Source organism: Tenrec ecaudatus, chromosome 1 (assembly GCF_050624435.1).
Source record: "Tenrec ecaudatus isolate mTenEca1 chromosome 1, mTenEca1.hap1, whole genome shotgun sequence".
Classification (NCBI taxonomy): Eukaryota; Metazoa; Chordata; class Mammalia; order Afrosoricida; family Tenrecidae; genus Tenrec; species Tenrec ecaudatus.
Window position 1 is genome coordinate 250,952,556 of NC_134530.1, and position 25,500 is coordinate 250,978,055.

Consider the following 25,500-nt stretch of genomic DNA (forward strand, 5'->3'; position numbering starts at 1 on the left):
AATTAAATACTTAATTAGATATAATCATTACTACATTTCCTCTTGCTTAACAATTTCAATGACTACAGTTAAAATAGGATGTTAGCCATGGTAATGCTGTTGGGTAAGTGTTGGCCTGTCAATTACTATTTTTTAATTGGGCTACAGTTATGGCTGTCGGCTGGTATCTCATGGTTGTTTTGACTCGTATTTCCCAGACAGCCAGTGGACGAGAGCATTTTCTCCTGTGTTTGTTAGCCATTTGGGTGCTATTCTTTGAATCATCTCTTTAGGTCCTTTGCCCGCTGTATCAGTGTTATTTGCTTGCTTTTCTTCTTGTTTTAGGCTTGTAGCATATTGTAGATTTTAGTAATTAGTCCTTTGTCCATTATTTCATTGCCAAATATTTTTTTGTATTCTGTGGTCCCTCGTTTTACTCTTTTAATGAAATCTCTCGATGTACGCAAGTGTTTTATTTTTAATAGGTCCCACTCATCTATTTTGTGTTCCATGGTGTGCACTTCCTTTGATATATGTTAGCTGTGTATGCGCTGTACTAGGGCCCTTAAATTTGTCCCAATTTTCTCATTGATGATCCTGATAACTTTGGGTTTTACATTGAAGTCTTTGATCCACCTTGAGTTTGTTTTGTGCATGAGGTGAGGTATGGGTCTTGTCTCATTCTTTTGCAGATGGATATCTAATTTTCCCAGCACCATTTATGGAAGAGGACATCCCATTTCCATGTAATGTTTATTGGGCTTTTGTCAAAATCAGTTATCTGTATGTAGATGTTTTTATTTTGGGGTTTTCAGTCCTGCTCCATTGATATATTGTTGTGTCTTATCGTTATACCAGTATTGCGGTGTTTTGACATAAGTGGATGTGTAGTATGTTTTGAGGTCAGATTGTGAAAGACCACCTACTTTGTTGTACTTTGTTGAGGAGTTATTTGCTTATCCCGGGCTTCCCCCCGTCTCCATATGAAGTTGGTAATTAGTTTTTCCATTTCTGTAAAGAATTCTGTTGTAATTCTTGTACTAATAGTCTGTAATTTTCTTCTTTGTTTCTTTGGTTAAGTTTATTCTTAGGTATTTCAGCTTTGGTATGGCTATTGTGGTAGTATTGTTTTCTTGATGTCTTTTTTCTGAATTCCCATCGCTAGTATATAGGAATCAAATTGATTACTTCTTGTGAATCTTCTATCCTGCTACTCTACTAAACTCCTCCATTGTCTTCAACAATCCTATTGTAGACACTTTACAATTCTCTATGAAATGATATCATCTGCAATTAGCAAAAGTTTCAATTCTTCTTGGCTCTATAGTACTCCTTTAACTTCTGTTGTTTTATGGTTCTGTTTAGAGCTTCCAGCACAATGTTGAATAAGAGGAAGTCTAAAGGGACACCCTTGTCAGGTTCCCTTATTCAGTGGAAATATTTTCAGCTTTTCTCCATTAAATGTAATATTGGCTATTGGTTTTTTCATATACGACATTTCGTGTCTATCTATCCCTTCTATTTCTATCTTCTCAAGAGCTTTTATTTGGAATGTGTGTTGGATATTATGTAATGCTTTTATACATCAGTTGATATGACTTTATGGTTCTTATCCTTTTCTTGTTGGTACGGTGAATTATAGTAATTGTTTTTGAATTTTGAACCATACTTCCATTCCTGATATGAATAGCACTTGGTCATGATGTATTTTTTTGATATGTTGTTGGATTCTATTGGCCAGGATTTTGTTTAGGACTGTTGCATCTATGCCCATGAGGGATAGCAGTCTATAGGTTTCTATTTTTGTGGGGTCTTTGCTTGGTTTGGGTGTCAGGGCTATACTAGCATCAAACAATGAGTTTGGAAGTTTACAATCCCTTTCAATATTGTGGAATAGTTTGTAGAATTGGTGTCAGCTCCTCTCTGAATACTTGATAGAATTATCCTGTGAAACCAACTGGTCCTGCACTTTTTTTGGTTGGGAGTTTCTTGATGACCTTGTCTATTTTTCCTTTTGCTATGTTTCAGTCTTTAACGTCCATCTGCATTAATTTGGGAATAGGATATTTTCTAGGTATTTGTCCCTGTCATCTAGATCATCAAATTTGTTGGAATACGAGCTTTCATAATACTGCATTCATTATTCATTTTATTTCATTGGATCTGTTGTGACACTACTTGTTTCATCCTAATTCAAGATATTGTCGACCATCTGTCTTTTGTTAAGTTTGCTAGTGGTTTATCAATTTTTGTTGATCCTTTCAAATCACTAACTTCTTTCTTTGTTGATTTTCCCACTGTTTTTCTGTTTTACAGCTTATTTATTTCAGCTCTAATTTTTATGATTTATTTTCTTTTGTTGTTGGAGGTCCTATGCTGTTGACATGGCTCTAATTGTTGGAGGTGTTGTGTTAAAGTGTTGAACTTCATTCTCTCCCCTTTTTCACGTGTGCATTAATTGCTATGAATTGACCTCTGAGAACTGCTTTTGCTGTGTCCCATAGGTTTGGGTATGAAACCTATTTGTTTCAAACCATTCTCATTTGTTTCTAGATTTGACTAATTTCATCTCTTATTTGGGCTAATACCCAGTTGTGTTTTTTTGGAGTGTGTTGTTGAGTGTCCAAGTATTTGTCTTTGTTTTCTTATCCTTTCTATTGTTGATTTCCGGTTTTATGGCACTGTGGTCTGAGAAGATTGTTTGAATGATCTGTGTATTTGAATTTGCTAAGGCTGGCTTTATGACCTTGCATGTGGTCTATTTTATAATATGAATCAAGTGCATTAGAGACAAATGTGTATTTTTGGTTGTTGGTTGGAGAACTCTATAAATATCTAGGAGGTCAACTTGTTCAGATCTTCAACTTCTCTTTTGATTTTTTTACTTGTTGTTATCCTTCAGAGTGGCGTATTGAAGTTTCCTACTATTGTTGCTCTGGTCATTTCTCTTTGAGAATTTGGTTGGTGAATTTCTAGGATCTTTTGTTGGGTGCATACATTGTTTATTATGGTAGTGTGTTCTTGTTCTAATGATCCCTTGAACATTGTGTAATGACCTTTAAAAAAAAAACCCAGAAATTTATTTTCTCAGTTTCAGTGGCAAGGTTGAATTCAGGGGACTGGCTCTTGGAGAAGGTTTTTCCTCATTGTTAGCTCTGGGGTAAGGCCCCTGTTTCTTTAGCTTCTGTTTCTTGATTCCTTGGAGATTTCCCTGTTGCTGGGCATCAATCTTCCCCATTTCTGCCTGTGTACTTGTTTAATTTCTTTTATATTTCAGTAGTGATTGACTCAAGACATACTCTAACCTGGCCTCATTAACATAACAAATACAATCCATTTCTAAATGGGATCATACCCACAGGCATTTACAACCTTTTATTTTTCGGAATAATATTTTTTTGATTTATCATTCCAGTATATCCCTTCCCTTCTGTTGTTCAATCCCACTGGCTATGGCTATACAATCATCAATGTTATTAAATCTGCTCTCCCTCCCTTTCCTCTCCTCCTCCCACCCCATGTCACTTCTTGTACCCTCAGGGAACCCTTACACCTGTCAGTGCCATCTATCTTGACTCCCATGTACCAAGCAATCTTAATGTCCAAATGAACACACACAAGTCTAACATGACCAATGAGGTCTATCACATACAGACCATAATAGAAAGGGGAGAAAATCTTAAAGAACTAGAGGGTAGTTATGTGGTTCATCAGTGCCACATCATACCCTGGATTTATCCTCCATTATATACGGCCCTTCTATTAGGGACCTTCCAATTTTTTTGCTGGTGGATTTTGGGTCTCCACTATATCCAGTACCCTTCATATCAATTTGGATGCATGTTTTTTGAACTTCTCATATCTCTTCCCATCTACACCTTATGATCACACAGCTAGATGTGCTTCTTCCATGTGGGCTTTGTTGCTTACCTGCTAGATGGCCGCTTGCTTAATTAAAAGCCTTTAAGACCCTAGATGTTATAGCTCCTGATAGCCGGGGACTATCAGCTTTCTTCATTGTGTCAGGATATGGGTATCATACAATGCCACATTATTAGAACAAATCATTCTTTTTTTAATTAAAAGATCATTTTATTGGGGGCTCTTAAACAATCCATCATCAATTGTATCAAGCACATTTGTACATATGTTGCCATCATTAATTTCTAAAAATTTACTTTCTATTGAGCCCTTGGTATCAGCTCCTCTTTTTTCCCTCCTTCCTCCACCCTGCTATGACCCCTTGATAAGTTATAAATTATTATTATGTTCATATCTTATACTGACCACTGTCTCTCTTCCCCCTCGGTTTTTGTAATTGCAATTGGTTCCCTCTTCCTCCCTTCCTCACCTTCCCCCTATCCTCCTGGTATCACTACTCCCATTCCTGTTCCTGGATTCCATGTGTTGTGAGCTCTTATCTCTTATCTTTACCTGTGCACATGCTCTGGTCTAGTCTGCAGTGAAAGGTAGGATTGGAGTCATGATAGTGGGGGAGGGGAGAGGAAGCCCCAAGGAACCAGAAGAATACTGTGTATTTCATCAGTGCTACATTGCTCCCTGGTTGATAGGATCCCATTCTCTACAGTCTCTGCTCTAACCCCTCTCGTTCTCAACAATATGTTTTTTGTTGTTATTTGTTTGTTTTGGATCTTCTGTTGCAGTTTGTTAGAGCAAAGTGTTATTGTATGAGCAGAGGCCCAAAGTCTGTCCACTACCTCAGTGCATTCCTATATACATATATGTATATACATAGGCTAATATCTCTATTTTAATAAGTTAATGTATTTACATATATACACACCTGTGCTTATACCTCTGTCCATCACTTTGCTTCCTAGATTTTTCTTCGGTTTCCGTTTACCTTTCTCCTACCCCACCTCACACTTCACCTTCTACTGCCTCTTAGTAATTCCTCTCAGCTAGATTGCTATTGCTCCAACAACCCCATGTACTCTATATCAGGGGTCCTCAAACTATGGCTCGTGGGGCACGTGTGGCCCACCGAAGACATTTATCCGGCCCGCCGGGTGTTTTTGCCTCCCCCTTTTTTTAGATTTCAAAATAAGATGTATGCAGTGTGCATAGGAATTTGTTCATAGGTTTCTTTTTTTAAACTATAGTCCGGTCTTCCAACTGCTCTGAAGGACAGTGAACTGGCCCCCTGTTCAAAAAGTTTGAGGAACCCTGCATCCTCCTTGTTGATTTTAATTCCCTAGTTATTCCCCCATCTATGGTGTAGAACAAATCATTCTTGTACAAAGGTAAGATTTAAGTAAAGGCCCAAGGTCCATCTTTTTCCTAGTTGTATTTATGTACATGTACATACATAAACAAACATATTCATATATGTATATTTCATACACACATATTATATATTGGGTTTTGTTTTTCCTTCCTACCCCACTATTATGCTTGTCTGTCATTCACCTCTCAGTCATTCCTCTCAGATACAGTTCAATTGATCAAACACTCAGAAAAACTACACTATCCTCACAGTCCTGTGTAGGACTCTTATTCTTCCCCTGTACCCATCATTTCTGGGTCCTTCTTACCTCTCCCTACTTCTCCCCACCCATGCCCCCAGGAACTGTCGGCCTGGCTGCTATCTCCAAAAGACTGCCCATCCTGCTTTTGATGTATAAATCAATATGAAAACACAAAATAATAAAATAAGATAAAAGATTTTTTTTTTAAAAAAGCACAACAAATGGATAGCCACCTGACTAACAGGGTGGATCATGACCTAGAGCTGCATTCATGTCCAAAAGGTGAGTTTCCCAAGGATCCATGTTGTTGTTCCTGCATTCTGGGATCAAATGGTCTCATGTGTGTCCCTTTTCTTTCCCTCTCCCCCACACGCTTTACACCTTAGACTTTCAATGTGGTCCCCTTGTGAGTAACCCCCAACCAGTCCAGAGAGGTGCAAAGTGCTGCCCCCAAGTCAGAAGCTCATAATCGGTGTGTCTTGGGGTCTTTATGTCTTTGCTCTCATCACTGGTCAGTTACACTCCCCTCCTAGTCTACTCCCATGTGGCAGGTCAGACTGGTTGTGCTCCCTGAACTGTATCTTCAGGGTTGTCCTCTGAAACACTGTCGTCTATGGAAAGGCCGTCATGTCTCAGGTTGAGTCTAGCCCCACAGTCATCTCTGGGAATGAGCTGCTCTGCTCAGGAACATTGCCCTCGTGGATTGGCACACCATAATAGGTCCACTCCTGCTCTCCCCTTCCTGTTGTAATGCCAATTCTTGTTTTTTGTTATATCCTGTAGTTTGAAATCTATTTTGTTGAAGATTAATATTGCCACCTCTGTTTTTTTTCTTTACCATAAGATTAGTAAAAAAATTAGTAAAAATTTCACTATTCTTTTACTCTCAGTCTATTTTTATTTGTGTGTTTGAGGTTTGCCTTTTGAAGACAGAAAATTGAGGTGTCTCTTGTATCCTATCCTGGTCCGATGACTGATAATATCACCACTCTTCTTTTCTCCTGCATGCCGGCAGCCTCTGTTGTCCGTGCTGTACTGGACAAGAACTTGCCCACTTCTGTGTGCTGGTACCTGGAGTGCACCACATCCTTGTCAGATGAATGTTGATGAGGCCCCTCTTCTTCTCCCGCTCTTCTCCAGGGCTGTGACCAATGACGTAGCCTTTACAGTTTTACCCATGCTTGGTCACATGCCCTTGCTCTACCCAAGTATTGCTGAATACAAGTACTTGTATATCTCTGGTCTTGGATATGTAGTATGTTTATTTACAGTACTTAGTCTGCTATATATATTTGTTATTTTCTTATTAACCCCTATCTCGACCCAATGTTGACTATGCTTGCATAGAACAGCCTCTGTTAGGGCTCATAATATACACAGTGCATTATGTATGCACTGTGTTACTGCATGCATAGCACGTCTCATACATATGCGGTAACGCCGTGCATGCAGTAACGCAGCGCATGCAGTAACACAGTGCATACACAATGCAGCGTGTATATTATGAGCCTAGCTCTATGCTAACAGTCATGTCATCACATTCTGGAATATCATCACCCTGCGTTAGGCCTCAAACTATACAAGCCGCGTTGTGTACATGCGGTAAGGCAGCGTATGTAGTAAGGCAGCACATGCAGTAACACAACGTGTATAGTAGAGCCCTAACACAGGCTGCTCTATGCAAACATAGTCATGTCATCACGTTTGGAATATTATCATACCAAACTCTCCAAACCCTGAATTACTGTAGGCTCCCTTGGTGATTCCGCATGTTTTTCCATCTCATGGTGTCTTTTGAGTGTGATTCTTTTGGTGGGTATCTGTTTTCCGTGGTGAAGTCAATCTGTCTTGCTGCGTTCTACTGCCAATTGATTTTACTGTTTATATGTATACTAGTAGTTGTTTGGACACCACCATTTTTTTAAAGAACTATAACTAGGGCTTAGTTTTGGAGTAGGGCTTATGGTATATTTTGATAATTCAATCACTGTGGTATGGCATTATTTTTCAAAGTCTTTTTTATCCTGTTAGAAATGGATTCCAATATTTCAAATCCTGGACCAAAACAAAAATGCACATCATACAAAGCTGGTTTCAAACTTAAGGTTGTGTCAAGAGCAGAAGAACGCAATAATATTGCACGTGGGGAATTTTGTGTTGACGAAAAACAAGTGAGAAAGTGGTAGAAAATGAAACCTGACTTGGAAAAGATTCCAAAGGGAAAAAAAAGCTTGACGTGGATTAACGACTTCATCTGGGGCTCTAGAAAGTGAATTGCATAAATGGGTTATGGAGTGTTGTCAAAATGGTCACTGCCTAACACATATGGGAATTCCCTTATGTGCCCTTCAAATGTCTAAAGATGACAAATTAAAAGTACCAGGAATTGAAGATTTTGTTGTGTCAGCAGGTTGGTGTACCGCTTCATGAATAGGTTTGTCCTATATTTGCAGCAAAGGACAAAGATTTCACAAAAGTTGCCAATAAAACCTTGATAAAAAATGATGTTATTCCATTCATTCATCATAAAACAAAGAAAGATCCATAACTATGACTTGGGAGATATTGGGAATAAGGATGGAACACCTCTGACCTTTGATCTTCCAAGCAACAGAACTGGGGCAAGTTTGGGAGACAAAACTATCTTACTCAGAACCATGGGAAATGAAAAAAAAAAAAAACATTCCATAAGATGTGGCCTGTCATTGTTTGTAAAAGAAAGACCTTGCCTAAAAAGGTCAAAGTCCCACCACAAATTACAGTGCATGCACATATTAAAGGCTAAATGGATGAAGACAGAACAAAAAAATGGCTGGAAGAAATTTGGAATGGTCGACCAGGATCAGCCTTAAAGGGAAAAACATCACTGCTAGTTTGGGATATGTTCAAAGCTCACACATCTGATGACATAAAAAACTGGCAAAGTCTTCTCAAGTTCCTTTGGCCCTTATTCCAGGAGGGTTTACATCTGTATCGCAGCCCCTAGATGTGTGTTTAAATAACCCTTTCACAGAAGATATGACATGAATTGATGTCATCTGGTCAAGCCCGACTGCCAAAAGTTGGAAATCTGATGAAGTTCGACATAGAATTGATAGCACAGTGGGTTCGTAATACATGGGAAGAGATTCCAGAGGACATGGTGCAACGCGCCTTCAAGAAATGTGGCATCAGTAGTGCTCTGCATGGCAGTGAAGATGGGCCTTTGTGTGAGAACACCACCAGTGACGGTGATGACTGCGAACTCTGATGATGACAATGTCTGCACTGATAACCTCACACCAGCTAAAGCTGAATCTGTGTGGACAGACAGATGAGGAGTAGGAATCCACTTTAGAAGGATTTCAACTCTTGTGTTTTAGCTTGGTTGCTGATTGAGCTAAGGTTTTTATACTTTTAAATTTATTGGTGATACCATATTGTTTTTTTAAAATTGTTTTATTAGGGGCTCATACAATTCTTATTACAATCTATACATACATCAATTGTGTAAAGCACTTTTGTACATTCATTGCCTTCACCATTCTCAAAACATTTGCTCTCCACTTAAGCCCCTGGCACCAGCTCCTCATTTTCCCCTCCTTCCCTGCTCCTCCTTTCCTTATGACCCCTTGATAATTTATAAATTATTATTTTATCATATCTTGCCCTGTCTGATGTCTCCCTTCACCTAATTTTCTGTTGTTTGTCCCCCAGGGAGAAGGTCATATGTAGATCCCTATAACCAGTACCTCCTTTCTACCCCACCCTTCCTTTACCCTCCCAGTATTGCCACTCACATCACTGGTCCTGAAGGGATCATCCACCCTGGATTCCCTACATTACCAGTTCCTATTCTGTAATAGTGTACATCCTCTGGTCTAGCCAGATTTGTAAGGTAGAATTGGAATCATGTGGTGGGCGAGGAGGAAGCATTTAGGAACTAGAGGAAAGCTGTATGATCCATCGTTGCTACGTCGCACCCTGACTGGCTCTCTCCTCCCTAATACCCTTCTATAAGGGGATATCCATGGCATACAAATGGGCTTTGGGTCTCCACTCCACACTCTCCCCATCATTCACTATGCTAAGATTTTTTGTTCCGATGATGCCACATTTGCGTATGCACCCATTTGTCTTCAGCGATCTTATCGTGGAGGTGAGCACACAATGATAATGGTTTTTGCTCTTTGATGCCTGGTAACTGATCCCTTTGGCACCTCGTGATCACACAGGCTGGCGTGTTTCTTCTGTGTGGGCTTTGTTGCTTCTGAGCTAGATGGCCACTTGTTTACATTCAAGCTTTTAAGACCCCAGACATTATATCTTTGGATAGCTGGGCACCATCAGCTTTCTTCACCACATTTGCTTATTCACCCACTTTGTCTTCAGCGGTTGTGTCAGGAAGGTGAGCATCATAGAATGCCAATTTAATAGAAGAAAGTATTCTTGCATTGAAGGAGTACGTGAGTGGAGGCCCAATGTCCTTCTGCTACCTTAATACTAAACCTATAAATATACGCACATAGATCTATTTCCCCATCATATATAAATATATTTGCATGTGTATATGCCTTTATTTAGACCCCTATAAATGTCCTTTGTCAGGAGAAAACATCGGGACCGACAGTTCTGGGGGGACATGGGATTGGGGGAGGTGGGGGAAAAGGTAGTGGTGTTAACAAACCCAGAGACAAGGGAACAACAAGTGATCCAAATTGATGGTGAGGAGGATATAGGAGGCCTGGTAAGGTGTGATCAAGGGTAATTTAACCAAGAGGAATACTGAAACCCAAATGAAGACTGAGCACGATAGTGGGACAAGATACCATATTGTTTTGGTTGACCCTCTTTTCCAATTACAGAGCTAGTTTACTGTTTTTCTTTGTAATAAATATTCAAAAACATTTAACCTACTAATGCCTCAATTAATGTAATTTTATTGGTATCTATTTTTATTTTGAAATTTACCAGTAGCTGCTTCATTTCTCACCATAGGCTTATACTCCAGTTAATACGTTTTCCTAGTTTTTGTGGTAATATTAGATGCCTTGGCTTATATTCAGGTTGGCTTTTACTTGAGTCTATAAGGTATTTGTGTTGTATATTTTCCTCCTTCCTTTTATGGGGTGTGTGTGTGTGTGTGTGTGTGTGTGTGCTTTGGGGTGTGTATGTGTGTTGTTTATTCATGTCTTTGTTTACCCACCAGATCTGTATTATTTTGGATACTGTTATCAGTGTGTTAATTTCTGGGTGGTGTTACACCCTGTGGTGGTCACATGTTTTAGTACTGCTATTGGTTTTCTGATCATAAAAAACTCATAGTATTTTTTGGTAATGCTGCTTTTGTTTTTATGAATTCTCTAAATATTTCCTTGTTTGATAATACTTTTATTTCTACTTCAAAATTGATGGATAGTTTTGCTGGATATAGGATTTTTGGTTGGCAATTTTTGTCTTTCAACTTTTTGAATATGTTGCTCCAATTTGCTCTTTGCTGCATGGTTTTCTGCAGAGATGTCTGAACTTATTCTTATCTATTTACCTATCTATGTAACTGCTTTTTTCTTTTTAGCTGTTCTCAGGAATCTCTCTTTTTTCATGCAGTTAGGTAAATTGAAAACTGTATGTCTTAATGTGTATTTGTTGTTGTTTGTTTAATCTATTTCATGGGTTTTTTTTTTTTTTTTTGCTTCTTGCATGGTTGTCATCTTCTCCTTTGTGATATTGGGGTAATTTTCTTTCAAGAATTCCCTTACTATTTTATCTGGAGGCTTCTTGGTTTCTTCCTACTCTGGAATCCCAATAGGCCTTAAATTATTATTATTTTTTAATTCTTTTTCTTCATGGCATCACACATCATACTTTTTTGTTTGATTGTTCCTTTCATTTGCTGAAGTCTGCTTGATTGTCTTTGAATTCACTGATTTAATTTTCCTTTTCTTCCATTCTAATGTTCACATTTTGAACTATGTTTTTATTTCTGCTAACTTTTTACTTAATTTCTGGGTTTCCTTTGAGTGTGACTTTTAATATCTCAATTTCCTCCTGAGTTCAGGATTGATCTCCTGAACTGTTGTATGGCTCTAAAGATCATTCTTTTGTATTCTCTTTATGACATACAAGGCCTTCTTTTTCTGTGTATTTCCATTGGGTTTGGATAATTTTCAGCTTTGGGCCTTTTCCCCCCTCCTGATTTTTTGGTGGTAAGTGCTGTTGGCTGTTGTTTCTGTAGCATAGTAGCCAATCTGTGGATGATGGGTAGGCTTCTGGGTTGTGTAAAATGACGGGGGTGGAGGGCAGTCTTTTGGTTAGAGGAAGAGGATCAGATAGGTATTGGAAATCGTATTATGTGGAGATGAGGAAGGAGTGATACTTGGGTGCTAGTATTAATAGGAGATAGGTGCGTGAAAATGAATTTTAAGTGATGGCATTAATCATAGGAAGCCTTCCTGTTAAATGTAGTAATTTTTGATTAATTGGAAGAGGAGATTATAGAAGTGTACTATTACTTAGTAGATGATAAGAGAGTGTAGCTCACTGAGGTGGGGGAGTGTGGTCTTGAGGTAATGGTGGTTGGGGTAGGTCAGAGGGGTATATTAAGAAGTCTTCCAGAATCACTTATTGACCCTGTATATAATATAGGGAGAGTGAAATCAGTCTGTTATTGTGTTAATGGCAGGAGGATTTTATTTCAGTGACACACTGTTTCACCATTTTCAAGTAGGGAAAGTCTCGAGTTATATTGTGGAGCAGTATTGAGTTCTGCATCACTCAGTACTATCTGCCCTTTCCATTGGGGTCCCAAGGTGAACATTGACCATAGGAGTAGAGGCCCAAAGTGGAATGGGGCTTGCAATTAGGTGGAAGTTCTGCTAAGGACAGTAAATGTCAGCGTCAGCAAGACACCTACCTGGCAGAGGGGGAACCACCAAGATACACTGGAATGCTGAGTTCCATTTCCTCCCATGGGAAAAGTATTTTGTGGTTTTCATCTAAAAAGAAAATTGGAAAATATCTAAGATAATCTTGAAGCACCCAGAGAGTTCAAGATATGTTCCTGGATTACCAGTGTTTGGATCCCTGGTACAGTTAGGAGGGGGTTTCTACCTGGCAGTCATCAGAGTTGAACTCTTTCAAGAAGGCAGGGAGTGGGGATTAGACAAGGGCATGAAATTCTGAAGGTTCTGTTCTGCGATATCCAGCTTCCAGGGTTCCCTTGCATTGGCAGGTCTCTGAGTCAAGAGAGAGGTGACCCTACCTACCAGCTTATTTAGAAAAGATAGCACACACTTGTGACACTGTGGTGATCTCAACTGTGTTTTTAGAGGGCAAAAAAAAAAAAAAAAAAGGAAATCCAAGATATTCCTGGAGTGCTAATAATCCAGGTCCCAAACTTGGCCTTCTTACCTGTTGATCTATGGTCGAAGCAATGGGAGTTCTAGGCAGGGTACTCTATCTCTGAGCCATCTTCCCAGTGTCCTTCCTCACTGTTTTAAGATACATTTTTAAGACTCAGATGCTATTCTTTCAGTTTGCTGGGCACTGTCTGATTTATAGCACCCATACCTCCAGTGAGTCTTTAATGACAGTACATATTGAGCAAGTCCACATAATAAAATGGATTGTTCTTAGGTTAGGGATTACAGTTAAGTGCAAGCTCTAAATCTGTTTCTATCTCTAAGGTTTACATATGCTCCTGTTCTACTTTAACGGCAGCATTATCAGATTTATAAGAGATCATATAAATAACCTCCAAGGGACCTTTGGTAATTCTAATAATAGTATCAGTATAGAATTTAAAATACTATTGAAATAGGAGCATAGTCATATATGGGAAAGCTTTTTAGACTAAAATACATGAGATGTTCACTTATACATGTTTATAAATTTAGGTGACTTAATCCTCTTTAAGACACAGGACACAAAACTCAACAGCACTCATTTACTATGGCAGAATTATTTCTACATAACTAAAACATGTCTTCAAAGGTATGAAAACATAAAAGGGGCAATAGATGGTAGGCTGAAGTTGCCTGCTATTGGGGAACCTCAAACAAAGAGATTTGAATAATTGAGGTCCTATGACTTCTAAATCCACAACCTTAGTATAGCATCCCTTCTCTTTTTCTCTCACTAGAACTTTACAGTTTTAAATCCAAAGGAGTTTATCCATTCCGTTAATCTGCAACAGTTTTGTTTAAGGGAGAATCTGGTTTACTTAGTGGATTTTGTGACAGAACTCTTTCTGATGTGACCTATGTTTTGTGTTACACTCAAGAAGACAAATTCTAATGTCCTGGTAGCTTATAGTATGGGTCTTGGATCACCAAGGGCTGAAAAGAAACTTGGTTTAAAATGCTTCATTAACCATATAATATAGGGTGGATTCTCTCTCTTGGGTCTTAATAAAAGCAATGCCAAGTGCTTCTTCCAAGTGCAAGCGGCACATCCCTTTAGTCGTCCACAGAAGTGAGAGATGATTACTTTTTTTTTTTGATAAAACACCAAAACACAATCCATAAAATAAAAAATTTGATAATTTAGACATTATTAAAATGAAAAATTCTACTCTGCAAGAGAGGCTCTTATGAGAAAGAAAAGATAAGTCATAGACTGTGAGATTATATTTTAAAACACATGCCTTGTTTTGGACTTACATTCAAAATATACAAAAGAATCTTAACAGTCAGCAATAAGGAAATAGCCCAGTTATAGTCTGGACAAAATATTTATTTGAGTAGACACTTCACTACAGAACACAATGGAATTAAAGAACTGTCATAAATAAGCATATGATAAGATGGTCAAATTCATATCATTAAGGAATTTCAAATGAAAACAATGAGATTTCACTACACATTTATTAAAATTGCTGAAATTGAAAGTACTAACACTAAGGTTATGTTCAGGCAAGATTCCAGACTAAAATGAACTGAAATAAGAAAGGGCTAGCATTCTACTTCCAAAAATCAGCCAATAAAGTTCCTGTCAATTACAATGGCCCAATCCTCAATCGGTCACGGAGATAGCACAATGCCGGACAGCATTTCATTTCATGGTGCATGGTACAACTATTAATTGTGGATGAGCTGACAAATGTAAAAATCAGAGCCCATTCTAAATGGCAGGCCCAAGGATTTTAGAAAGAATGTTTCAATTCCTCTGTGTCTTCTAGTGTATCTCAGGGATATGTTTAGGGGACGCTGCATACACTGGGAAGATTATGGGACTTGAAATCAGGGTCATTCGGGTTGAATTCCACTCTACCACTTTCTAACTGGATAATCTTATGTCAATTATTTAATGTCTAGAAGTAGCCCTGTTGGCACAGTGGGTTACACAAGGGCAGCCATTCAAAGTCACTCGCTGCTCCCTGGGAGAAATGTGCAGCTTTCTAGTGCCGTAGAGTTCTCTGTTGTGTAGAATTAACTCAATGGCAGTGAGACTAGACTGGTACTTCATTTTTCTCATTTCTAAAACAAAATTAGGATACTTATTTTTATGATTGTTATGAGCATAACATGAGACTTTTAAACTACAAAATGCTAAGACAGTGCCTAGCACATGGGAAGCACTCAAAAAATGACAGCTAGTGTCGGCATTACTGTAAAGTCCACAGTAAAAACTTAGCAAATCAGTGTTATGTGCCCTCAACAATGGGAACCATGCACATGACTTCTAGAATGGTATAAACAATGTTTAACACCCGCTGAAAAGAAGACAATCATTTGAAACATTTCTAAAATGATGCATTTATTAATAGTAATTTTATTCTCATAGGATGGATCTCCATGAATCTAATGTGGAAGCATATTTTACAAATAAATTCCTTGATACTTTTAACCAGTACTATCCAGTAGTGTTTTCTGTGATGATCTATATATATTTGAGATATATGTTTGATAGTATGATAGTTGACCCACTCTTTTATCCTCTACCACCTTGTTTTTCAAAATATATTTTATGAATTTTCCCCTAACCTCCATCTTATTGTATGTTGCCTCTCCCTTCACCTAAGTTAACACTCGTCTCCCCTCTAGCCTGTGACTTCCCCTCCTTCCCTTCTCTACTCATCCATGTTGTCAAAGAATTTTTCTTTGTATGTGAAAAGCTTTTTAATTGTTTTATTTTAAAATAATAAATGGGGTCTTACAAACCTTATGACAATCCATCATTCAGTTGTATTAAGCACACTTGTACATATGTTGCCATCAACATTTCCAAAACATTTCCTGCGTGAGTCCTTGATATCAGTTCCTTTTTTCCTCCGTCCCGCTCCCACTCTCCTGCCCTTGTGAATCTTTGATCAATTATATATTATTGTGGTTATTTTGTGTCTTACACTGTCTGTTGTCTCACTTCACCTTCATTTCTGTTATTTGTCCTCTGGTGAGGTGGGCTATATATTCAACCTTGTGATGGTACCCCCTCTCTCCCTCCCAATCCCTGCCCTATGCTCATGATATGGCTACTCCCACTACTATTCCTGAGGGTTTTATCTGTCCTGAAGTCCAGGTGTTGAGAGCTCTTATCTATATCAGTATATGTATAAATCCTGTCTAGCCAGATTTGTAAGGTGAACTGGGTCATGGTAGTGGAAGGGGGGAAGCGTTCCGGAGCTAGAGGAATGAGGTATGTTTCATCAGTGCTATACTGCACCTTGGTTGTTGCTTCTGTTGGGGGATGTCCAGTTATCTACAGATGGGCTTTGGGTTTCCATTCTGACCCCCTTCATTCACATAGATATAATTGTTTGTTTTGGATCTTTTGGTAGCTGATACCTGATCCCATTGACACCTCATAATCATACAAGCTGGTGTGCTTCTTCCATGTGGGCTTATTTGCTTCCGTGCTAGGTGGCTGTGTGTTGAACTTAAAGCCTTTAAGACCCCAGATACTATATCTTTTGATAGTCGGGCACCATCCACTTTCTTCATCACATTTGTTTATGTACCCATTTGTCTTCAGTGATCGTGTTGGGAAGGTGAGCATCACAGAATGCCAGGTCATTAGAACAATGTGTGCTTGTGTTTAGGGAGGTGCCTTGAGTAGAGTCCCAAAGTCTGTCTGTTATCTTAATACTTCACATATAAATATATGTACATTGGCCTCTGTCCATTTCATTATAAATTAATATATTTACATATATACATGACTATAGCTATACCTCTATAAATAGATTTTGCCTCCTACTTTTCCCCTCTATTTTCCTTTTTTCTTCTTTAGTAAGCCTTTGCTTATCCAGGGTCTCTTGCATATCCATATAAAGGTGATGGTTAGTTTTTCCATCTCTTTAAAGAATATTCAGATCAATATGGGCAGTAGTAGATATTTTGATGATGCATCTTCCTCTCCTTGAACATGGTATATTCTTCCTTTTTGTAGGTCTCTTTTGGTTTCCTGATGGTGTAATGCAGTGGTTCTCAACCTTCCTAATGCCACAACCCATTAATACAGTTCCAAATGTTGTGAGGATCTCCCAACCATAAAATTATTTTAGCTGCTACTTTATAACTGTAATTTTGCTACTGTTAGGAATTGGGCAACCCCTGTGAAAGGGTCATTTGACCCCCACCCAAAGGGGTCACAACCTACATGTTGAGAACCGCTGGTGTAATGGTTATGCCTTGAACTGCAATTGGCATGGTTGGCAGTTTGAAATCATCAGTAGCTCTGAGAGAGAAAGGCTGGGCTTTGTACTCTTTGAACAGTTATAGTTTCAGAAACTCACAGGGGAATTGATATGAGTCAGCATTGACTCAATGGCAGTGAATTTGGTTTTGATTTTCTTTTGGTTTCTTCTAGTAGTGTTTTGTAGTTTTCTTTTTACACGTCTTTTGTTTCTTTTGCTTAGGTTTATTCCTATGTATTTCATCTTTTAAATGGCTGTTGTAAAGGATATTACTTGATTGCCTTTCCAGAGTTCTCTCTGCTAGCTTAAATAAGCCCAACTGATTCTGTATGTTGAACTTATACCCTGCCACTTAACTTTATTTTTCAATGAGTTCTAACAATTTTCTTGTCAGACCTTAGGGATCTTTTGAATTTCTAGAATAATATCATCTGTAAGTAAGGGGAGTTTTACTTCTTTGCAAAATTGGATGCTTTTAGTTTCTCTCTTTTGTATTATAGCTCTAAGACATTTAGAAGGTTTTCCTATTTGCAGGAGGAATATTTACAGTTTCTCTTTGTCGAAATTGATGTTGGTCATTGGTTTTATATGTATGCCCTTTATTCTGTTGAGCTATTTTTATTTTGTTGAATGTTTTTATCTGAAATGTGTGTTCTGATTTTTGTCAAATGCTTTTTCTGGGTCAATTGATATTATCATATGGTTATTTTATTTATGTGATGGATTACATTGATTATTTTTCTAATGCTGAATTGCATTCTGGTGTGAATCCACTTGGTCACAAATGTTTTTTGGGTTTTTTTGGTTATACATTGTTGGAGTCTGTTGGCTCAGATTAATTGAGAATGATATCATCGCCGTGCATGAGGGATATTGATGTGTAATTGTCTTTTTTAGTGATGTTTCTGTCTTGTTTGGGTACCAGGGTTATGCGCACTTCATAAAATGAATTAGGAGTTTGGCACCTTTTTGTGTTCTGCAATAGTTTGGAGTAGAGGTAGTGCCGGCTCTTCTCTGAATGTTTGGTGGAATTCACCAGGAAGCTGTGCAGGCCTGGGCATTATTTTGTCAGGAGATTTTTAAAGACCTGTTCAATTTCTTCTTTTGTTTTAGATCTGTTCAGATTTTTTGTCAGCCCATGTTAGTTTAGATAGGTAAGTATCTCTAGAAATGTGTCCATTTCTTCTGCATTTCCAAATTTGTGGTAGTATAGTTCTTTATAATATTCTGTTATATCCATTTTGTTTCTGTTAGTTGCCACTTCGTTTCTTCTTTGGGCTATATGCATCTCCTTTTTTCCCTTTGTTAGACTTGTCCGTGGTTTGTGGATTTTGTTAATCCTTTCAAAGAATCAATTTCATCTTTTGTTAATCCTTTCTATTGTGTTCTGTTATATTGATTTCTGCTCTAATCTTTATTGTTTCTTTTTGGTGGCTGCTGGCTTATTTTGTTTCTCTTTTCCTAATTGTTGGACTTGTTGGGTTAAGATGTTCATTTTGGTTGGTCTCTTTTGAGTTTTCAAGGCTGTAAACTTTGGAAACAGATTGCAGGCTACATCTTCTGAAACATCTCTGGAAGGATTTGAACTGCCAACCTTTCAGTTGATAGTTAGAAAGATGAACACTAATTGGTCTCCCTTCTTTCATACTCCATCACTAGTACTATTCTTCTAAAGTAACTATTTTAACAGTTACTACTATTGCTTCTTCTAGTGGTTTTTACCTCCATGATTTGAAGTGTATCTTTTTGATAAAGTGTAAAGCTGTCTGGACTTGTCTTTGCCTAGTTCGCCAAACGGTGCTTAGTTGGCCACTTCAAACTACATTGTAGACATTGCAGGTTAATCGTGTTCTTTGACAGGAATGTGCAATTGGCCTTTGACTCCTAATGGTTTTTCATTCCTGGAGCACTTTAATACAGCCAAGGAATCAGCCCTGACCTAGTTTGGGTGAGGCAAAGGGCTATCCTGCCAGTGGGAGCCTGGTATTTCTGGCAAGAGATTTCTCTCCTAACTGTTGGCGTTGGTGCCATGGCAGATTTTTCTGACTCAGGGACTAAGTGTTGAGTCCTGATCCAACTGGTTAGATTATCTGTTGATTTTGATTATCTGCACCAGTAAGCTCCTTTGCTGGCATGGATAATAAGAAACAGATAGTGCTTTTCAAAATTTTTAAATAAAAATAATTTCTAGATTTTAAAATCACACCAGGTAAAGTTTTATTCAATTTTCACCAAACTAGTGCTTTATGAAAATGAGGGAAATTTTTATTTAAAAAAAATTGGAACCCCTTCGGTCCTCAATGATAGCTATATCTCCTTAGACAGATTTTTTTCTTTTCCAAGTTATCATTTTGCTTTTTGATAGACATTAATAGTGATGTTGATAATTTTAAAAACTCATTGTCATTGAGTTGATTTTGAGACATAGTGACCCTACCAGACAGAAAACTGGCCCAGAGTGTTTCCAAGACAGTAAATTAAAAAAAAATTTATTGGGGGCTCTTACAGCTCTTATAACAATCCATACATCAATTGTATCAAGTACATTTATACTTATGTTGCCATCATCCTTTTCAAAACGTTTTCTTTTTAATTGAGCCCTTGGTATCAGCTACTCATTTTTCCCTCTCTCCCCCACCCTTCCACCCTTATGAACCCTTTATAAATTATAAATTATTATTATTTTCATATATTACACCGACTGTTGTCGCCCTTCACCCATGTTTCTGTTGTTCGTCACCCTGGGTGGTGGTGGTCGGGGGTGGGGGTGGGACAGGTTATATGTTGATCTTTGCGCTAGGTTCCCTCTTTCTCCCCCTCTTAGTGGTATTCCCTCTTTCTCCCCTTACCTTAGTGGTATTGCTACTCCCCTTGTTGTTCCTGAGGGGTTTATCTGTCCTGGATTCCATGTGTGGAGAGCTCTTATTTGTACCACTGTACCTGCTCTGGTCTAGTCGATTTGTAATGTAGACCTGGGGTCATAATAGTGGGGAGGGAAGGAAACATTAAAGAGCTAGAAGAATGTTGTGTGTTTCGTCGGTGCTATACTGCTCCCTGGTGACCCTTCTATGAGGGGATGTCCAATTGTCTACAGATGGGCTTTGGGTCTCCAATTTGCACCCCATTTATATCGATATGATTGTTTGTTTTGGGTCTTCTGATGCCTGATACCTGATCCTGTAGACACCTCATGATCACATAGATTGGTGTGCTTCTTCCATGTAGGCTTGTTACTACCCTAATAGATATCTGCTTTTTTATCTTCAATTCTCTAGGACCCCAGACACCATATCTTCTAATAGCCAGGCACCATCAGCTTTCTTTACCACGTTTGATTATCCACCCATTTATTCTTCAGCGATTGTGTCAGGAAGGTGAGCATCACAGAATCAAGGCTGTAATTTTTAAGGAAGGAGGCTGCTAAATCTTCCTGTGGAGCAGCTAGTGAGTTCAAACCACCTGATAATTCGATTAATAGCCAAGTGCTTAAAGACTGTACCACAGCTCTGTGTGCCAGTCACTCATCTGTGTATTCATCATAACAGTAAATGTTCACAATAGTCTTAGATGACTGCTACAGTTGCCACTTCCATTTGAAATGGAAGAAATTGAATCTATAAAGAGAGGTTGAGTGACTTGTCTAAGCTTACATACCTGGATGGTGCCACAGCTGTTTCTACAGTCCCGATCAGAATGTGAACTCTAGGACACATGTTTTTTACCTACCCATTTGACTAGCTTTCAATGAATTTTGCAGCCTTTTTTCTGATATTTTGTTTTTGTTTTTCAATGTGAAGTACATATGTATTGTTGAACAGTTCTTATAAAAATTGGTCCACCATTTTCCTAAAGAAAGTTTAGAACAAAATCCTTAATGTAAAAAATCAAGAAAAAGTGTTTACATTAAAAAACAAAAACAACCCCAAATTGTTATTTTATGGTTACCAGGGGCTGGCGGAGAATGAAGGGCGAAGTTACTGGTTATAAATTAGACTTCTGTTAATTTGGGCAAAGGAGAAGACAGACTACAGTAAGAGGGAGGTTTTCAAAGGTAAAAAAAATGATGGTGGCAGGCTAAGATGCTGGGAATTTCGCAATTGTTAAAGGAAACAGGTAACTACTGTTAAATGCACAACTCTATAATATCTGTGATCTATGAGTAGATGTGTGCATTGACATCCAGGCTGGACAGGTTTGGGCCAGAGAGAGACAATATAACCATATATATATATATATATATATATATATATATATATATATATATATATATATATATAGATAGATTTGACAGAGGATATTTGCATGTGTGTATTTATCTTTGGTACAAATATATTCATGTATGTGGTGGAACATTGTGTTTGTTAGAATTTATGTCAACTTGCAAAAGTGTAGCTGGGGAGCCTACCCTTCATCAGGTCACAGTAAAATGATATCTCTTTGGGTATGTGACTTTTATATAAATGTGTTGTCTTAATTAATGTTCTCTATTTTACTTCTCTAGGTTCTGTTATCACAGATAAAATTCATAAATAAAGGATTTATTAAGGAAGTTAATAAGTTGTTATATCACAGAGAAATAATAGTTGTTTATCATAAAATGTTATAAAGTTCTTTCAGTTCTGCTAACAAATGCACAAAAAGGCATGCCATATTGCTGGAAGTCTCAACCAGAAGGTATTCAGCACCACTTCAGTGGATCAGCAATCTCAGCTTTGCCAATTAAGTGCCCCAGAGGTACCCCACTCTGCAAATCTGACTCCTGCACAAAAGCACTCATTTTTACTTGGGTTGGGACGTTCACCACTCTGTTCTTTGCTCTGAGTTTGGTTCTGCTGCTGCAACTCTGATATAGCTGTCTTCTGGATCCAGGAGGTTCACTGAGCAGGGATCTGGGGTCCAGAAGATCTGCGTGCCACTACCGGCTCTTCTTGGTAATGAGAGCCTTTCCCCTGCTTCTCAGAGGGCTCATTATATACACAGCAGGATGGCATTCCAGGGAATTCTGTTCCTAGTTACTCACAGGTGAACCCTATTAGTATCATCTCTACCCTCTTGAGTGAGTAAGAATCCCTATTGATGCTGGTGGGCAAGCATTGGGCTGATAATTCTAAGGTCAGTAGTTCAAACCCACAAACTTCTCTGTGGGAGGTACATGAAGTTACCTGCTCCTGTAAGACACTATAAATCTCTGAAACCCTATAGAGGATCTCTGAGTTGGTATCAACTTGATAGCAGTGAGTTTTGTCTCTTAACTGTACATTGTTCAGTAATGACTGGGGTCTTAAGTGCTTCCTAGTGACCAGCTAAGATGTAACTATTGACCTCTCCCTGTTTGGAGAAAAGAAGGGTCAAGACCTTCAAGGAAATAATTAGTCCAAAGGGCTAGTGGGCCACGTGAACCTCCCTGTCCATGGCTCTGAGACCAGAAGGACAAGAAGTTACCCTAGTACCACTCCTGACCACTCGGAAAGGAATTACAATAGAAAGTATTGGATAGACTGGGAGGAATAAATGTTGAATTAAACTGAAAATAATTTTAAAAGATGAGGTTTATTGATATGATAGATAACAGTGAAACACGTGAGACTATGGCCCTTAGACACCCATCAAACCTGGAAGCCTAACATTCAGCCAAACAGTAGACAGGCCTATGAAATAAGCAGTAATACCAGTGAGGTAGACTAATCAATTATACATGGTCAAAAGAGCAGCATTTGCCCAGAAATCAAGTTCCAAAGGCAGGAAGGGATAAGAAAGAAGGGCAAAGGGAAACAGGAAACAAAGGGAACAATTGGGAAGAGCATTGTTAAATTAAAGGGATGGCAATCAATGTCATTAAACAATGTGTATACATTATGAATGGAAAACTAATTTGCTATGTAAGCTTTCAACCAAAGTACAATCAAACATTTTAAAAATTAAATTTAGGATTTCATAATTTTCTGTCACTATTTTGTATCCTCTCAATTCAAAATTCTGTGAACTCTTTGGTTTCTCCAAATACCTTTCCTTTTAATTCCATAAATACTCCTGATGTTTGGAATATTGCAACTATTATTTCATAGGTCTCTCTGCTACCTTAAATTGATTATACACACTGATCCTGTTACTTTAATTGCAGCTTCTATCTTACTATGTGCCTGCTGAAACCATTAATATCCCCTTATTATCTATAAGAAGAAAAATAAACTTTATTAATCTAAAATTAAAGACCTTTTATAATGTGGTCTAACTTTGGCATTTTGAGTTTATGCCCCCTTAATATTCTTACATATTTTCTTTTTCTTATCTTGCTGATATACCTCTTACCTGGTCATGTATTGTTTTTCTCCACTCATTAAGCGTTTTCATATGTATTGTACTTTCATGTGTATGCGTCTCATTTCTTTCACTGATTGTTAAGTGGTAGGTGTAGAGATGGAGGCTCTCAGAGTCCACCACATTGATTACAGTGCCTTGCATATAGCACAGCGTTTGCATTTCTCTAATTTTAAAGCCCGCATATAATGCTAATTGTATACATTTTTGTTTATTGGATTTCATAAATATCATTTAATGAAGTTATTGGACTTTTCTGTTATGTGCTTTTACCCTTTAATTATATGTATAACTGTAAGGGCAATCATGCATTGCTTAATAGTTATAGTACATTCTTTGAAATAGAACATACGATTTGGACATTATTGAATTACCACATGAGAAGGCTTCCAAAAGTTTGTACAAAAATTCCATTATCTTTAATTTTACTTCTCAATACATTTTCTGAAGTGCCCAGATTAAAAATAAAGAGTTTCACTTCCACATCTGTGGTGTTTAAATTGGAACTGTTTGGCACTGTTCATACCTAACCCTAGAAAGTCAAGTACTCGTCATAGTACATAGTGTACCTTCGATGTGTAAAACATATTTTTTAAAAACAAAATGCTGTGAGATACACTAAAATATTTTAACATAATAACACAGTAATGATAATAGTGTTTTGATGTACATTGGAAAAGTGGTGCTTGCTGTAACAAACCATTGTTTGGACCTCGAACTTTTAATATAATAGGCTTTACAGGGATTGGAACCCTAGTATAGGAGGTTGGATATTGGTCCAAGGACATTATATGTAGCACGTGAATATATTGGGATAATTTTCATAACCAAAAATATTTTAAAGGAATAAGTGTGATTCATTTAATAATGAATCTCCTGAAATATATTGAGAATCTACTTTAAATTAAAATAAACTTGTTACCACATATGTTTTTTAAAATAAAAGAAATATTTGAGAACTTGAAATAAGTTTTCATGATTTATTATAGCGCTGGTGATGCAGTTTCTGATGGAGATGAACAATATTTCTAGGCTATGAGCAAAGGAAAACTATATAGATGAATTGCCTCGTTTATTTTTGCCTACAAGACTAAATAGTCAGAATTTGTTCAGAGTATTGAGAAATGACACAAGGACATTTTAAAAATGTGCTTAACTACTGAGTTTAAAATCTACTTTGACATGATTTTGTTCTCCAAAAGAAGTTTGCATTTTGCTGTATTGAAATTGCTTCTTGATTTTGACTGAACTTGAAAACACTGCTGGTATTTACTGTCCCTTTGGCTTTTTCTTGTTGTAATAGTGTAAATATTTTAAAAATGTTCATCTCTTATATTATCTTTTCCTTTTTTATTTGGTTACCTATTTTAATAATAAATGTATTTCTGCTTTAATGTACAAATCGTTTAACGTATATTCTACATAGGATTTTTTTCGTGGACATATTTGAATTTCAGTATAATAAGGATGGTTCTATCCTGAAACCAAGAAATAGGCTATCATAAATGTTCATATATTTTTACTTATATTACTTTTCTCAATGCACTTCCATTACCTTTTTCTAATATAAATTTTAATGTAATATGATTTTACTTTAGCTCAGATATCCCACACACTCTAAATGTGTAAAGATTTTTATGCTGTATTTTTTCTCCAAGTTTGTTTTTCAACAAAATATTGAGGCTCATAATGATGCCTTCCTTTCCACTTGACATTTTTCTAAAACTAAAGCGTATCTTAAATGAGTTTACCTTTTAATTTGGCTTTCAAAGCATCCAAAATAGAATTGTAATTCAGGATAAAGAGACACAAATATTTGATGTCAGTCCCTGGAAATATCTTGTATAATCTCACAAACAAAAAAGCTAAATTTTAAAAGTAGTGGCATTCTAAGTCAATATTACTTTTCTAAAGGGACTGAGCCTTAAAATGAAAGTGTAGCTAAATCCATTTTGACCATTCTCATTTAATCATTTCATTTTTGAAATGAGAATTCATCTAATGATCAAAAACACCCTCACTAATGTGCATTTTTGGATGTGTTAATTCCCTTTGTTATAAAATGGAAGCTCGCCTAAATTTTCAAATAATTTAAAATCA

General features: G+C 37.5%; 1 protein-coding gene across 1 annotated transcript in view; it reads left to right on the plus strand.

Moving 5' to 3' along the window:
* SDCCAG8 (SHH signaling and ciliogenesis regulator SDCCAG8) overlaps positions 1 to 25,500 on the plus strand; it is a 300,672-nt gene that overhangs the window by 125,350 nt on the left and 149,822 nt on the right. The window lies entirely within an intron of this gene.